We start from the raw sequence: 16012 nt of genomic DNA on the forward strand, positions 1-16012 counted from the left end.
ACCAAAGTTAAGGTACATATTCGAATGTAGATATTTTTGGCAGTTCATTCATTATGTAGGTAACTGTGTGGATGTGAAGCGTGGCATAAAGTCAGTGGTGCGATCCAGGGACCGGCCCGCTATCCCTTATCGGGGTTTTATAAGGGTATTGCATAAGGCTTAACTCACCATATTACCCTTTGCCAGACGCAACCCTTTGTTTTGCTTTTAAAAACCCTTATATAAAGCTACCACATTTGAGTAATCGGTAGCCCAAATACCCTTACAAAACCCTTATCATCCGCTCACCAACACCATGCATATTGCTTATAAGGGTTAGCCTTAGAAAGGGTTTCCCTAATTTAAGTCGTCACCTTGTTCATAAAGCACATATTACTTCGAATCCGAGCGATCGTCGGCGGCGACGGCGGCGTTCTTTGACTAGGCACGTATTTTCTTTCCTTTTCATACACTACCGTAGATATATACTAACCCCGTCTCTTTCACGCAAAGGGAAACCTTTATAAAAAGCGCTTAAAGATAAGGGTAATCCTTATTAAGAGCTAGCCTTATTTTTGGTTAGCTTTTCGGTAAGGGTTAGTCAAAGGTAAGGGTATGAATGGGCTTGCAGTTTAAAAGGGAAAGTCTTTCAATGTGTTAGCCGTGTTTAAGTGTCGCCCATTGAAAGGGTTTTATCGCGGAAAGGGTTGTCCGGTCCCTGGTGCGATCACGGCTAGGAGGATATAACCAAATGGAGTAGCCATTAACAGGCATTCCCCTCTGTCGAAAATAGTCGGCCAATGGTCATACACAATGTATGGATTGACGTTTATCTGACATGGCTATTTTGACATTACGTATACATTTGACGTTCCCCTCCCCCGCAAAAATTGGCAGACTTTTTTGTACAGCAAATTACAGACGTGGCGGCTCCGTTTGGTTATATCCTCCTAGGATCGCGGAGACACACGGCTCGGTCTATAGTAATTTTATTCATTATGTAAGTATTGGATAAAGAATATAAAGATTATGAGTCGCGATCGTAAATATGTACATTATATTTTAATTCTATTTAGGGCCCATTTTATTTAAAATTGTATAGGTAAGTAATACTTACTAAGTACTATAATATTTTCAGGATTCCGTTCCTCAAAAGGAAAAACCGGCCAAGTTCGAGTCGGCCTCGCGCACGAAAGGTTCCGTACCATTAAATCACCAAAATATCAGGTTTTTTTGTATGGGAGCCCCACTTAAATATTAATTTTATTCTGTTTTTAGTATTTGCTGTTATAGCGGCTACCGAAATACATCATCTGTGAATATTTCAACTGTGTAGCTATCACGGTTCATGAGATACAGCTTGGTGACGGACAGACAGACAGACGGACAGCGGAGTCTTAGTAATAGGGTCCCGTTTTTACCCTTTGGGTACGGAACCCTAAAAAACCGGAACCCTTATAGGATCACTTTGTTGTTCGTCCGTCCGTCTGTCTGTCCCTTTATCTCGGGAACGCGTGGAGGTATCAAGTTGAAATTAAAACCATATACTCATATCTACAGACCCTTGAAGCTGTGAAAAAATAAAACACTAAGTTAATCTTTTTTGATACGGCCGTTTATGCCGCAAATAACGTATATTTCGACACTCACAAGGAATCCAAATTTATAGGGTACTTCCCGTTGACCTAGAATTATGCAATTTGGCAAGTAATATCGTCTTACAGTACAAATACAGAAAAAAATCTGAAAACTATTAACTTGTTTAAAAAAAGTAAATTATGTAGGAACGGGTGGGCGAGCCCGACTCGCACTTGACCGTTTTTTTTAATTCGGACCGTTTATACCTACTCATAATCACGAGCTCCTTCAGTCCTAATAATCTTTATACATATCACCTTGATTTGAACTATGATTGATTGATTGATTAGGCTTACGGCCTGATTCGAACTTTAAATATACGTTTAAATATCGAACTTTAAACATTTGCTAAAGGTACGATATGGATCGGATATGTCAGCGTCAAAAGTGACGTTTTTGTTTGAAGAAACGTCACTTTTGACACTGGCATATGCGATCCATGTCGTTAGTTATTAGGCCTTCTGTCGTCGCTCATAGCGTTGCGGCCATGGAGACTATATAAAGGAGCCAAATCTCTATGTATGAAAAGTGTCCATCAAAAAACAGTAATTAGGCGGCGCCACCATACACCGAAATACTACCAAAAACAACCTACGTAATTTGGTCGGGTTATTTGTTGGTTCATGTTATACTCATGTCCCAGAGCCTAACTAGCGCCACCGGAGAGATTAGGAACTATTATTTAAAGCTGAAAGCGGTCACTTTTGCAACAATTCTGCCATAAGAGATTGGCATCCTTTCTATACCATCCATAGTTGCGGCATTGTAGCTTGGCGTAGCTCCGTAGAGGTTGTAGCACCATCTACAAATCTAAACATTTTGAATTTTCGTAACGTTTTCGTAGCGCTACGCTCATAGTCGAAAACGCTGGTTTCCCGCTTTGTAGAGAAGCGGGTTCCCGGCACTCAATGTTTTAATAAAAGATTTAAACTTGTGACTTTTACTATAGGTAAATATTTAAAAAATACATTTATTTACACTGTAGTTGGATTTTTTAAACATTTACCTTCTTATACAGTTTAGTAACGAATACAACTATTCTTAATACACTTAAAAATATCTAAGTACATACATACTAAGATCTTGAGAGCCGATATCCTTTGGCAAATAGCCAAAGCAATTGTATAGTTTCTTTTTTAGATTTTGTGCACCATTTAATCCCGCATTGCGGTATTAGGTGGGTAGATAATGCAGATATTCAAAATTTAGCTCGCCTGACTAAACTAATAATAAACTAAAACTAACAAACAATCATTTAGCTTACGGTTGAAGAACTCCATACACGCTAACATTCGTTTAACAGTACGAAACACATTAGAGAGATGGCAAAATTCAGGAGGAAAAACGCAAAATGAAGCCTATGTCAAAGGTGGTTAGGTGCACTTTAGATAACCACGCGCGAAATAACGTCATTAAAACAATATAGTTCTAGTTTTGATGAATGTATGATGGGTCTTTAACAAAATTCTAATTACAACAAAACTACAATGTGTCTGATGGTACCTATAAAATACCTTTTTGAGAGTTATTGAATTGTAAACCCAATCCCCTATACAGGTAAGTTCAAATTTTGTGGGCGTAACAAAATACACGGCATTGCGCATCGAGAAATGCAATTAGGTTTTTTATGCTGTGGATGTTCATTCTATTAATGTTTTAAAGTGCTTACCGTCCGTCGTTGACGTTATGTTCATCTTGCCCGATAAACAACCTTTTTTCAAACGTAGAACGCGAGAATAATAGAGAAATTTTTTAATGCACTAGTTCTAAATTTAACAGTTTATGTACTCTTTAGTTCGTTAGCACCGCCTTACGGCGCGAATATTAATTAAAATCGCACTTCACAGTTTTTAAAATTGGAAAACTTCAAACGTCAACTATTGGCGCGAACACTTGACAGCTCGATTGATCCGAGCGTTCGTAATTCGAAAACACGCACAGATAAGTTTAAACAGCCACGGGGGAGAGAGGGGAGCGCTGGAGCACAGACAATTAGCAGAGAAGATGCTACTTTGCGAGCAATCCAAAGCTTTTTGATAGTGTAACGACAAAACAAATAGTCCGGAATGAGTGAGGCCCGGGCATGCGCAGTGGGCATTGCCGTATGCGTACATTGTTAAGCGGCGGTTCCTGGCGATCGGGAGGCCGGTTTTTGAAATTATAAATGTCGAGAAATATTATTTTAAAAGTATTTTTAATTAATAATTAAATATTACATTATTTAACGTAGAGAAAAAATATTATATACCCACATAAAAACACATTCTGTTCGTTTATTTGACTGTGTACTTGGTGTATGTTTTGTATTGTTTGAAAAGCAGTAAACAATGGAAAATGGCAAAATCTACTTCAATAGACACGTGTACTTATACATTTTTTCTTCATAAAACGTAAAGTGACTTTGAGTGTGAATGCAAACTACTCTTTATTTATTGGAACACATTTATGGAATAAATATTATATACAAAACTTATCATTTGTGTGTTTCACGCATAATCGTCTTCAATACCTAGAGCGAAAGTAAACGCAAGTTTATCCTAACTACCTGTTTATAGTTTTTCTAGCAGTCTGACTGCTGTTATAAAAACAGCCAATTTTAAGGCCAGGATTACACTTGTAAGTTTTACTTACGTAAGTAGGGACAAAGCTATTTGCTAGAATGAGATAACGATATTCATATCTCATCCTGTAGTATAGCTGTGTCCCTACTTACGTAAGTAAAACTTACAAGTGTAATCCTGGCCTAAGATACGAAAAACGCACAACAATTCAAAAATCGAACGCACGTTCGAAATTCAAAAAACCGCCCCTGTGAACGTGTCCGAACATCTGCAGCAGGCGCCTACCTCGCGCAGCACACTTGAGATATTTATCCCGTGACGGATACCTGACACACACAAACACACAAATTCACACGCCGCTGAGTGTTCTCCGACACCTGACATACACAAACATGAAAAATTTATACGCACACACGGACGCTAAAAATTATACGGAGTGCCGTGACGTGACACACACTAATGTATAATTTACGCTTGTGTTTTGTGTCACACAAGTGTCTTCGAGACGTTGCCGATTGATTTAGATACCTATTAGGGAAGTATATTTTACATATTAGACTAAATGAGATTTAGTTAGGTTCCCCGAAATTAAGCTTTTGAATTTCGAAAATAATTAAACCAGATACACTGTTTATACGTGCATATTTTATAATCCCTGCTAATACATAATTATAAATGAGAAAGTGACTGTCGGTCTGTTACCACTTCACGAAAAATCGCTAAACCGATTTAGATGAAATTTGGTATATACCAAATAATAAAGAAAATAGGTATAATTTGGTACTAAAAATAAATTCTTTGACTGTGGTGCTTATAATTAGATTCATTAATAAAATCCATTTAACGTTTCTAGTTCTATAGGATGTTTGAAATTGCCATTCTATATGAGACAAAAACGCGGAAACAAAATAAATAACCAATGTAAAAACTTAATAGAAGTTTCATTCGTCACGAAACATTGAAACCACAATCGAACATTGGAAAATGGGAAACCAGAGGAATTTCCTCCCGCGGACGCTCCGGCTATGGAATGAACTCCCTTCCGAGGTTTTCCCGAGGGTCTACAGTATGGGGTTCTTCAAAAAAGGAGTGTACAGGTTTTTAAAGGATCGGCAACGCGTATGTAACACCTCTGGAGTTGCAGGCGTCTATAGGCTACTGTGACTGCTTACCATCAGGCGGGCCGTATGCTTGTTTGCCATCGATGTGGTATTAAAAAAACACTGCGACACACAACCATTAACCTACGTTATTATCAGTAATTGGCCAGCTTTATAAGTTTTGATAACATTGAAAAGCTCACCATTCACATGACAATAATAATGGCATTGTTACAGTAAGAATGTCATTGTCATTCCTTCGTTCCATTCCTATTCTCATATTAAGTCATTTCATTCCAATTAGATACTACACTCTTCCCAAGTGTGAGTGTACAGGTCCGCTATATGTTGAATTATTTAAAGTAGTGGCTGTGTGAGATTTAGACCTCGCGAGCATAACTTAAAACCGAATAAATATATGGCGGCTAATGGATGGCGGGACGACTTAGACACCTTCATCAATAACTGGCCGAAAAAGCATAACAACGGGTTGTGGAGAATCTCCACTGGAGATCAAGGGGAGAGGCCTTTGCCCAGCAGCACAGAATATATAATAGTAGATACTAGGTACAGAAGATTCACTCCCTAACAAAACGCGACTACTATGCGCAAGTCGGCGCAAGCGCGTGCAGGCGTCCGTTCCGTTTCGGTGTGCGGCAATTACTATGGCAAAACCTCATAATTGAGGCGGCCGCAGGTACTTGTAGCGACGCGTCGAAATCGCGGAGTGAGACACGCCTGCCAGCAGTGGGACACTTTAACGGGCTAAGTAAATATATATATACACGGCTCCGCTATTTTGAAAAATTTCAAAAAATTGGACATAGATCCAAAAATTTAATCATGCTCACAAAAATCACGAGAATCGGTTGAGAATGAGGAGAAAGGAGAACCTGTAGAGGAGAACAGCCGGATGAAGCATTTTTGCCCAAGCTGAAACGGAGACCTTCGCTGACACTAGGTCGAAAATATACTATTAAGTTTTTTATCCACTTTTTTAATGCAATAATAGACACCGCATTGTGACTTAGCAAAAGTATTTTTTTTTATTGCATATTGCTCATGCAATAAATAAATATTACATGTGTAAATTACTCGACGCAAAGTAGATAAATAAAAACACAATATAAACTGCAAAAACGAATGAATGAATGAATTAAATTAATTCATAAAGTTGGTATGCACTTTAGTAGCTGAGTGTACAGCTAGATAGTATCGAATAAACCCACCTAAACCGGACTGTCCCTTACAATTTGTTGTCCGACTTTACCGACCCATAAAGGGGCCCACTGACTATCAGTCCGCCGGACGATATCGGCCTGTCAGTTGTTCGGAACTGTCAAATTTTTGTTCTAGCTGACAGGCCGATATCGTCCGGCGGACTGATAGTCAGTGGGCCCCTTAACAAAACGTTACGTGTCCGTTCTACACCCAAAGCTTATACGACATATCACCAACGGGTTTCTAGCAGTCAAAAATATGTACACATTACCCGCTTTATTACAATGGATTAAGGTTCAAAAGTGTATAGCTTTGACGAACAAGGTCTCAGAGGGCCTACCGTGAACACCGAAGTTCGCAAATCTCAGGCATCTTTCTCTGTCACTCTAATTACGCCTTAATTGGAGTAAAAGAGAGGGGCCGGGGCCGGTAGGCCCTCCGATAAGGATTTATTCAGGAAATTTTATTCACAGTACCAGTAAAGCAAGATCTCTCATTAAGCATAGTTGATATGGATCGCGAGCTCAGTATTTTCTGGCTCAACTGATGTGGATGGGAAGTGTTGGGAATGGCAGAAGCCTTAATGAAATTTTGTCCCTAATTTCATAAGGCTAGAGACGTGTATCTGATTGGGTAAGTCTGGTGACGATGCATTTTCTCGTATTCTCCTCTCTTCCTCGCGTTATCCGGACATTTTGCCACGGCTAATGGGAGCCTGGGGTCCGCTTGACTAATCCCAAGAATTGATGTAGGCACTAGTTTTTAAGAAAGCGACTGCCAATCTGACCTTCCAACCCAGAGGGGAAACAATATCTCAAACAATTCAGACAATATTATTAAATTGACCTGGATCTGGATCTGACATTTACTAAGCAATATTGCCGCAATCTTTGCCATATTGAGCAATATTCCCGGGCTACGGAACGTCATTATGCCTCTCATCAATTATTTACGACATCATAACTTGCGGACACCGGCCTTTCATCTGAATTGGCCGTACACTCGAATATACTGGATATTATTTATATATAATATATGTAGGTTCATACACACATATCAGACTAACGTATGTTTTAACATCATCGTAGATTCATGTGTCATCTAGCAAAGGGTAAAGTTGGGTCAATTTGTACAGTCAGCTGCAAAAGTAATCTATCAGATTTTGTGTCAAAAACTATCTATCAATCTTTAATAGCTTAACAAAATGAGATATTCTGAAAAAGTATACGAGGGTGGCAGATACTTTTGGTGCGTTGATTCATCCGCTACTATTGCTGACAGTACAGTAGAAACATTCGTACAATGACGTAATTTCGAAAATAATAATTGCTGACTCATTTTTAGGGTTCCGTACTTCGTAGGGTTAAGACTCCGCTGTCCGTCTGTCCGTCTGTCTGTCACCAGGCTGTATCTCATGAACCGTTATAGCTAGACAGTTGAAATTTTCACAGATGATGTATTTCTGTTGCCGCTTTCAGGCGCCGGTCGCGCGCGCGCACGCTCTGCTCAACTCCGTGCTCGAGGCACACCCGGAGTGTGATTTGTTTGTGAGTGCAATCGGACGACTGATGATTGAGTGTAAGAGAGTGATAGAGCGAGAGATGCCTGTAAGTAGTATTATATAAGTATAATTAATATTGTTTTGAAAATACTTTTGTACCCAATGTATAAGTAATACTGTCTCCCAATTTGTGCCGCTGTGGGTCTAGCTGTTAAGGTACAATTGTCAACTTAAATAATAAATAATAATAATAAATAAATAATAACAACAAATACTAAAAGTACGGAACCCTCGGTGCGCGAGTCCGACTCGCACTTGGCCGGTTTTATTATTTGTACCTGAGACTCCCGCCTTATACCGCCGATAGCGGTTTGCGATGGAGCCAACACGTAGACGCGATCTGTAGAAAACTGAACTCTGCCTTCTACGCTATAGGACGCCTAAAGCATACATTATCGGAACAAGGCCTGCTGACAGCATAGGTACTATGCATATTTCCATGCACACCTAACGAGAGGTATTGACCTTTGGGGCCTGGCGGCCGATGGGGACCGACCATTCATCCTACAAAAAAAGGTAATAAGAATGATATTCCGAGTCCCTGAAGACGAACTTGCACGGCAGCTATTTGTTAACGTATAAGGCCCTAACATAATTTGATGTGCCGCTTGATTCTACCCCTTATAATAAGGCTATAAACATGATTTTTGATCACAGAAATAGTCGAGCACATAGATTTTCATACTCAGATTCGGTCTGCAATTCTGCATTAATAACTTTTTTTTCGATTTTGTCGCTTAGTTCGTTATTCCATAACGCAGTCCAATTTACTCAACCTCCTGACGACAGGGTACCGTAAAATGGGGTGAGTAGGAGCAAAACTGACATTCAAACCTCGATAACATTTTGTTAATACATATGCAAACTGAATGGTGTATATAATAAGTGTTCCGGACGTTTGTATTTTAGTTTTTATTTTATTTTGGGTAGTTCCATTTCATAACTTTGACGATAATCAGGAAAAACCACCTCACCCCGTAGTCCCTCGTAATTGGGGTGAGATGGGTTTTCATACAAAGGTGATTTTGGAAGATTGTTGGATCGTTTTTTTATTATTATGAGTATTACTATAGCTCCATTTTAAATTAGAATACATTATTTTTGTAGCAGTAGCCCTATAAAAACCCATCTCACCCCCCTTTCAAACCTTCTCTCCCCATTCATAACCCAACTCTCCCCGCGAACCCTACTCACCCCATTTTACGGTACCTATCATAACAATTAGTCCAATGCTGTTGCAGTTTCCATTTTAGTGTAGTTTAGCTGGAATTCTAGCAATACTTGCTATAGTTTTATACAACAAGACCATGTGTTTATATATCATACTAGATTCGGCCCGTGACTTCGTCTGCGTAGATTGATAAAAACTATCCTTTTCTCCGGGCCTTAAACAGTATCCATAACAAATTACATCTAAATCGGTTCAACTGTTTAAGCGTGATAAGTTGGCAGACAGAGAGAGTAACTTTCACATTTATAATCATAGGTATAGAAGGTATTTTAAGCAGTAAATATTTACCTCCCCAAAACTCCAATTTGTATGGCTTACAAACCTTAGAAACGCTCCGCGAATTTCCGATTTCGTAAGCTCCTTAAATATCAAAGTTTAAAGCAAACGTTTGTATAGATCCGAATATAAATAAAGGGTCAAGATGGCTTAAAATAGAGAGTTATACAACGCTACACGTGATGCAAGTGCAAGGCAGGGGAGACAGCGGAAGCTATTTGATTAGTGAATTAACTAACTTAACGGTTTCACTCATGTTTTGGAGAGCCTAGGTCTCCATTTTCAAGCACTAACGGTGCCTGAGTGAGTATAGTGTGAGCCTAGGCTCTCCGAAACATGTCGCGCGAGTGACTAAAATTAAAAATACGTGAGTGAAACCGCTAAGTTAGTTAAGTTAATATGTCTCACGATAGTTTAAATTCGATTGTTTAGTGAATGTTTGAATAAGACGCAACTGACGAAAAATAAAGAAGATTTTTCTCAGATCGACCTAGTCGTATGTACAGTAAAGTCAGTAAGGTGTATTTTTATTTATTTTTTATTTATTACATTTCACAGCATAACAGTGATCCAAAGCACTGTGAAACCAATAGACATTTCATACGCATAGTACGCAAATCAAAATTAACATATAACAGAAGAAGGCCGTGCATTCATCGTCTCGCAGAACCTCAAGCATTCATAACACACGTCCAACCATCCACTCGCAAACACATCACAGTTTGGTGCTGATTCGAGGAGTGAGTTTAGCAGGTGCAAGGCTTGAACAAGCGGTGATTTACGGCGGGACACAGTTCGTACTGGTGGCAGCGCTAACAAATGGCGACAACGCGGTCGAAACAGAAATCTAGTCGGTGAGGGAACATATAGACGCAGCAACTGAGCTACTAGTTCGGGGCAGTCAGAATCCCCACGTAAAATGCTACTGGCTAAAGTACACAGTCTGTAATTTCGCCTCACCTCAAGTGAGTTAAACATAATGTACCCTACAAAAAATTTGTTGGATATAAAAATGGGTAATATCCGTACATTTTTATAGTAGAAACGCCTTTTGCACTCGCTCTAGCAGCAGGATATAGGTTGCTTCATAGGGGTTCCAAACAACACAAGCCGCTTCAAGCTTGCTTCTGACAAGAGCGGTGTAAAGGAGTTTTATTGACCTGGCATCTATGAATTCCCTAGTCATCCGAGTAACGAACCCTAGTCTCTTGTAACAGGTACGAGCCAGCGTATACATATGCTCAGCATATAGTTATATATAGTTATATATAATCATTTATGCACATAGAAAACATCCTTAACTCGGGAACAAATTGTGATAAACATACAAATTATACCTGTGAGGTGTCACTGTAATAGTTGTAGATGTAAGTTTATGCCCTCAAAATGGTCTCGGAAGATCAGCGCTGACTTATGGGTTAGCATTATGCTGAGGCGGGACCATTTCGTGGTAAACTATATCTTTATATTTATATTTATTTGTTGTTTTTATACTGTTAGTTTATCACGAATAAATGCGATGATTTCTGATTTCTTTATCTATAAGTTATAACTGGATTTATTCACTTAAACAAATAGTATATTGAGTAACATTATGAATATTATGATATAAACTAAGAATTAAAATTATCTATTTTCGTATATTATATAGGTACTAATCAGTTTTTGTTTTTAAAATAATTCTCTTAACTTTAAAATATATACAAGTTAGGTATCTATATGAATGTTATATCTTGTTTTATTCAAACAAATGCCTTGTTACGCCAGTTGTTCTGAAATGCTATAGTATATAGGTAGTTCTATAGAATACTAGTGAAAAATACTGATTAGTAATTATACTGTCAGTATTTTTCACTAATACTCTATAGCATTTTAATCAATAACCAAATTAGAAAATATTGTCAAAATACTTCTCCGCTTAACTTAAAATCACTCGCTTTCGCTTTAAGATTTTAGCTTTTTAGCTTTAAGGCGGTTCCCTGAGCCAGAAGGCGAAAAATCTCCTTATATGATCATGTTTTTCTAAGAGGCGTTGATATTCGTAGACGTGGAAAAAATATATGTAGTTCTTGACTATATTATCTTTAACAACATAGCTTCCGATACACGAATTATGACACTTCGCTCGATACAATTAATTCCCAAAGTAACCTCTAACTCGGACATTTAATCCTACTTTACTCGGTTATTTATTATGTGATAATAAACAAAAAAAGAAGAAAAAACAATCTTAACATAAATAGTAATTTCATAGCTTTAGAATTTCGATATTGTAAGGTAACGTTCTTAAAATAAATAAAAACCGACAAAATTCGATCAAAATTGACACTTGGCGCGTATGTTTTTTCCCGTTCTTTCTTGCGAAATGTGACAAAGACAGCGGCAAACCGATGGATTTTAGATTTTAGATTTTGTGGTACCACCTTTTTCCATATTATAACGCTACCTCATTTCATATCTGAAACGTCGTTCTAAAATGAGAGCGTGATTTCGATTGTACAGTCGCCATCAGATATATCGGAGCGGCCGAGTATCACCGAAAAGCCAAGGTTTGCCTACTTATTTCAAGAATTGTAAACTAGTTTTTAAGTTTAATTCTAAGCTCCATGTCTTCTATGTACCTACCATGTATGTTGTGGAAATGAATAAAGTTTTTTTTTTTTTTAAGCGCCCGCCTCCGCCCATGAATTCGCCCACCGCCCGTCCCGAGGCCAAACACGCGATTTGCCTTCCGGCCCCGCGCTTCCAAAGTGTTAAAAATATAATTATAATTTAATTTGCACGTCCTAGTTCGTGTCTGTCATTTCCTAGTTTATCGCGTTTGTAAACCGCTGTTTAAGTTAGTGTTACGACTGTTGATCCACTTCAACCAGGCCACAAGCTGAGGGCCTACCGCGAACCACGTTCGACGTGTTGTCTCCCTGTCACACTTACATACGAATTTACAAGTGCGACAGAGAGGAAACACGTCGAACGTGCTTCGCGGTAGGCCCTCTGGTAAACCATCGTTTATGTGGAGTAGGTAAACGACTTTATTTCTAGGTTAATTTAAGCTTTGCATAAACGATGGAACTTTTAAATGAATCATTATACTTTATTACGGCTATTATAATTACAATTGTTTAAGTTTTTTATGTCACGACATTAAGACGAAAGGGTACGACCGCTTCTCTATAAAAACGCAGTCCCCATTTTCCTCTCTGGAAGTTAAATAAAATAAATAAATAAATATTAGGGGACATCTTACACAGATCAACCTAGCCCCAAATTAAGCAAAGTTTTTACTATGGCTGCTAGGCGACGATATACATACATACTTATCGAAAACACCTATGACTCAGGAACAAATATTCCTGTCCATCACACAAATAAATGCCCTTACCCGGACACAGACGCTCGAGTGATCCAAAAGGGTTCCGTTTATTCCTTTTGAGGTACGGAACCCTAAAAAGTAATTTCAACTTTCCTCATTTAACCTAGTTGAGCATCAAAAATTATGATATAACTGTATAATCATATATTTACATAAATCCCCTACATTTATGTAAATATGAATGTTTCTTTGATTCAATTTAACCCTGCTAACGCTATCCCGCAAATGAAGCCAATTAGCATCGCAATGTTCATAACAACGAGTGCGTACAAACTGTTGTTTTAATTAATTCATTATACCGCACGTAACACACGCACAGTAGGTATGTTTGATCACAAATAAAACTTTACTAATAATACGAGTCTATTAGGCCGCGGACTGGACACAAGCGGCACGCGGCGCAGCGAGCGGCAAATCAAGGCCGTTCTTATGGCTCCTCTACACGATGGGCCATTGCGTTAATGCATTAATTTTCATGCAACGAAGCATTTTTTAAGTTTTCACGGACGTCCGGCTGCAACAACCGGCGGCGTGGACTTAGGCTCTAAAATTAATCTCAGTTTTATTTATATACAGGGTGGCTAAAAAATAAGTGCATTCCCGTTGCCAGGGAGGTTTAAGAATTATATTGAGCAACTTTTACTATGGGACCAACCCCGAAATCGCGAAAAAAAAATTGGCTGTTTCATACATTTTGGCTGGTCCATTTTCTATGGGAGGGTAAATTTTTATTACCGTGTATAACGAGCTGAAATCAATATGAAATAAAAACTAAATCCATATCAGATTCTTGGTTTTCCCAAGAAACTAGCGCAACAACTATTCCACCTGGCGCCTATTTCACCAACTTGATAATTGACACCTGTCACTAGCTGACAGTTTTCTGTAGGTACGTGTCTGGGTCGGTAAGTAACGACGGTCTTGCGGTTCATCGCCATCTTGATATTCACGCCTCGTGTTTAATTTCTTTGTTTCTTGCTCATTAATACTCGTATTGTTTAGTTTAAAATGTTCAATTCAATTCAAATTTGTAGGTAGTATGGCTCCATCGATACTGTCGATGATTTCGCCAACGTCAAAGTGGGATCCACGTGGGATCGAATTAATATTTCTTGATTAAAACATATCGGCCATCGGCCATAGCCAGTGTACGGTAAACAATAAAATTATGGGCCTCTAGGGCTCTAGCCAGACACGGTTAGAGGTAGAAATACCAAATGCTCTTAGAGCACGACGTTGTTCGGTGGTTGTTGTAGTTGTCTCGTAAAACCGATAGCTGGATTTTACGAGAAGCACGTGGACTACCGGCCGTTGACTCCAGAATGGTGGTTAAACACGCTTTGAGATTAATTCTCCATTCACTGCACACTACCACATTAGATTACTGTATAATAAAGCTATCGATATTACACATTAAACAATATTAATGAGCAAAAAACAAAGAAATTAATCACGAGGCTACAATCAAGATGGCGATCGAACCGGAAGTCGTTTAAAATGTTAATCGATAGCTTATTATACAGTAAACTAATGTGGTAGTGTGCAGTGAATGGAGAATTAATCTTGAAACGCGTTTAACCACGATTTTGGAGTCAACGGCCGGTAGTCCACGTGTTACTTGTAAAGTCCAGCTATCGTTTTACAAGAGCTAAATAGTCCCACTAGAATGAAGCCATTAAATTTTAAAAGAAGTAATAAAAAAAAATTAAACTTTATTTTTTTATAAAAAATCACATGTAATATTTAACTTAACTACTAATCTTAAATTAAAAAGATTTTTTGAGTTAAGGAGTCTTATCTTATATTCAATATAATGAAAAGTAACGACAATATACCTAGCGTCAATCTTTAGTTTTTGAAAATGGAAATTGTCAAGGCGACAATTGTCAGGTTGGTAAAACAGGGGCCTGCTGTTGTATGTAACTGCTGTGGCTTTAAAACTGGCGTCTACAAACTCGTAGTGTTGACATGAAAGCCCGCAGGCTATTTTAATTTACCTGGTTTAACCATTAGGTGGCGGCTATTTTCCTGAATTTTACTCTAATATTAGAAACACACACGTCAGAATATCCGAGTTGCATCTTCCATAATCCAGTTATGCCAAGGAGGCCAATTCGAATTTGATATCAAAATTATATCTAAACGATGTCGCTTATTATGATTCGTACGAGCATTTCGCTTGGAATTGTTCGTAGGTACATGTATTAGTGCGAGCGAGACGCCCGCGCGAATGACAGGTAACAGATATGATTCAAATATCGGTTTGATGTCAGGCGCACGTTTGAATTGGCCTGATTGTCAGCGGGTGAAGCCTAATGTAAACGACACCCATTTTATTGATATTTTTCTAATGTCAATTATGACCAAACATGCCAAATAACGAGGCAGTGTTGAGCACTAGGATATTAATAGTATCTTATACGAAACTTGTCTTCTGCTCACTCGCGTAGCTTGTAATATTATGTTGAATTTACCTGAAACAAATAAAAAATTACGTATAAATATCATTGAATTTGAAAAAAAAAGCAAATCTGAATTAAATCACATTTAGAATCGGGTCTATCGCTAATTTATTTTGTTACCTTTATTTACCGACGTTTCGAAACAGGTTTCACTGGTCGTGGTCGCGGCTAACTGACGTCCCAGCAAAATGTCAAAACAGAAAGTTTGGTGTAGACATCGCATTTTCAAACCACACACTACACATATTGTCAATAGTCCGACACGCAACATTAATTGATTTATTGCAACCATGGTATGTTTATATTTTCCATTTAAATAGATCTACCTACCGTATATTTTAGAGCGTGTCACAGAAAGTAGCACGATGTGAACCGAAACGAAAATTTTAAATCGTTTTTATGAAAACGGTACTTATTTTAACATTTTTCCCGTGGGCAACTCGTTTAATGTATTTCCAAGGTCTTTGAGGTAACTGGTCGCTTTAAATTGTCTTTTTAAAATCCCGTATACACTTGTATCTCGTCCGCTAAATGCCAGGAGCCCGCCTCATTTCAAGTGTGTCAAAAACCTGTTAAAGGTACAGTATTGTATGTATAAGTTACTCTATGG

The 16012-nt window shown here is 38.3% G+C and overlaps 1 protein-coding gene across 2 annotated transcripts in view; it reads right to left on the minus strand.

Moving 5' to 3' along the window:
* Positions 1 to 16012, minus strand: part of LOC134751391 (uncharacterized) — a 277631-nt gene that overhangs the window by 190082 nt on the left and 71537 nt on the right. The window lies entirely within an intron of this gene.

The sequence above is a fragment of the Cydia strobilella genome, chromosome 22 (assembly GCF_947568885.1).
Source record: "Cydia strobilella chromosome 22, ilCydStro3.1, whole genome shotgun sequence".
Classification (NCBI taxonomy): domain Eukaryota; kingdom Metazoa; phylum Arthropoda; class Insecta; order Lepidoptera; family Tortricidae; genus Cydia; species Cydia strobilella.